This window comes from Pteropus medius, unplaced genomic scaffold (assembly GCF_902729225.1).
Source record: "Pteropus medius unplaced genomic scaffold, Ma_sr-lr_union100, whole genome shotgun sequence".
NCBI lineage: Eukaryota > Metazoa > Chordata > Mammalia > Chiroptera > Pteropodidae > Pteropus > Pteropus medius.
In genome coordinates, this window is record NW_024351073.1 from 24262805 (window position 1) to 24265207 (window position 2403).

At 43.1% G+C, this 2403-nt stretch overlaps 1 non-coding gene across 1 annotated transcript; it reads left to right on the top strand.

Moving 5' to 3' along the window:
* Positions 1-1880: 1880 nt before the first annotated feature.
* LOC120586498 (5S ribosomal RNA) lies at positions 1881-1999 on the top strand. Its single transcript, XR_005648722.1, has one exon. It is a non-coding gene; the product is annotated as a 5S ribosomal RNA (ribosomal RNA).
* The last annotated feature ends 404 nt before the right edge of the window (positions 2000-2403 follow it).

Below are 2403 nucleotides of genomic sequence, written 5' to 3' on the forward strand. Positions count from 1 at the left end.
TCAACAAGGAGTCCCTTGAGACAGTAGAAGCGATGGCTGGACACCCCCGGCTCTTTATTTATTGTGTTGAACAGCATTCCTTCGGCACATACGTAAAATGCATATGGATACATTTATGTAGATAAAAGAAACGGAGATAAATTTAGAAGGGTAAAAACACATGTTCGCCACGGCTCTGCCTTTTACACTCTGGCTTCTCCCGGCGGCAGTAAGAGGCCGTCATTACTATCCAGTCGGAGGGGCCCAAGCTCAGTGAGGTCGACACCGCCAGCGAACGAGCTTCAGGATGACCTCGGAATCGGCGCTTCTGCTCCGCCGCCCAGGTGCCGTGTGCGTGCGGCTTCTCGTTCCGCGTGCCGGAGCCCACCGTTCGTTACGTCCTTCACTTCGCCTGCTCACAGTCCTCCGATGATGGGGCACGGACCAAAGTAGAGTCACAGAAGCAGGAAAAGCAGAGCGACAGGAGACAGAAGGAGAAGGGGGAGGGGCGGAGGGGGCGAGATGGCAGATTGGTATGGATTTGCGTCTGGGGAGGTGGCTTGAACTGAGTACTTGATTGGAGACTTGAAAGTTGACGTCAAAACCAATGGCCCAAAGAGCACAAGTGTGTTGCTCTGAGTGGGAGAGGCCAGCGGGAATCCAGAGATGCCATGTCCTCAGCGCCCGGCAACAGCTGGGCCACACTCTGGAGAGGGGCCCCTGTCTCAGCATCCCAGAGAGTGACATGGGGCTCCTGTGTCATTTATGTGTGGCTGGTGCCCTCCTGCTTTGGAGAGAAAGGGATAAATGAGGTTTTTAAGGTCCCATTTACATTATCCTGGTGATTAAACATGTTTGATCTCTCCACTGCACTGGCTTGGCTTGGTGCAAACAATTCAGGGACTCTGAGCCCACCCACTTCAAGAGCGAGGCCGTCAAGATGCACCTGAAGGTTGGTTTAAGTCTAACTCATGATTTTTAGATCCATGAGATAGTATTATATTTCATACGAGTTCTTCAAATATTTGTATAATGTTCCGTGTCCCGTAAGTTTCGCTTATGATTTACTGTTTCTCTGTGATATAATATCCATTAAAGCAATTTAGTGGCCCAGACCCTCAAGACATACCTTGAGAGTTTTATCATTTAAGGAATATTTAAACAAAGAACAAATGTAAGTGTTAATGCAATGACCTGGCTTAGAGTTCTAATTAAAATAAACTTAGAACCAGTGATTGGATCTATTAAGTTAGACATTGATAGATGGGCACAGCTGAACCTTACAGTTTGGAAAAGGTTTATATAATAAAGATCAATGTCTTATCAAGGTTTTACATATACCTTTAATTTTTCTGTAATATATACTCCAAAATATTTTTAAACTAAGTAAAATAGTAAAACTAAAAATATTTAGAATAAAGATAAGAAAAGAAGAATCTGCTATGAGAATGACTTCATCTACTAGTGTGGGAGTTTCAAATAACGAAATTCAACAGAATGTAGCATAAATCTTAGCAAAGCAGAGTGGTACCGTGTGTGTGTGTGTGTGTGTGTACCACAAATTAAACGCTTATATTAATTTCCTATTTTTTTGATGAATAACTGAATTTATATGATTCTTTTATCAAAATTAATCTAACTTCATACATTCCAGAGCCCAAAAACCCAATTTCGACAAATTTCTCAGTAAGTTATTTTTGTTCCCACAAAAAAACTAATGAAAAGCAGGAACGTACATGGAACCCTCGGCGAATCGGCCATGTGCATCTGCGCGGACAGCCTCGGCCATTCTGTAGCGTGGGAAGATAATTAAAGGTATTCTATTCTTGTCTCTGAAAATAATAACAGACTAAATAAGAACACATATGTTTTATAACATGAGAACTTAAGAAACACCTGTGGTCTACGGCCACGCCACCCTGAACGAGCCCGATCCCGTCTGATCTCAGAAGCTAAGCAGGGTCGGGCCTGGTTAGTACTTGGATGGGAGACCACCTAGGAAGACGTGGTGCTGTAGACTTAAAAAATAAAGGGATTGTAAGCTGACAAAGTCTCCTTGCAATCTGTGAGGTCAATCGAGGGCTGCCTCGCCGAAAATAAATAAATAAATAAATTAATTAATTAATTAAAAAACACAAAAGGCCTTTGGTCATTCTGTAATCAGTCCTTCAGTCTTATATTAGAAGGGCTGTTCCTTTATTTGCATTGGTTAACTGAAGTATAGAATTAGGGAAAGAGTAGTATATGGTGAGCAACACTGTAATTTTTGACCTTTAAAAACATCGCCTCTTGAACACAGAGCTAGGTGTCCCAGAAGAACGAAGTGGAGAGTTTGCAGGGCAGAGTAACGAAAGCGGGGAGACTCCACAGAGAAGGTGCTCTGGGGGTGTGCGACAGTCTCTCCTGAGTACTCACTAGTACTTA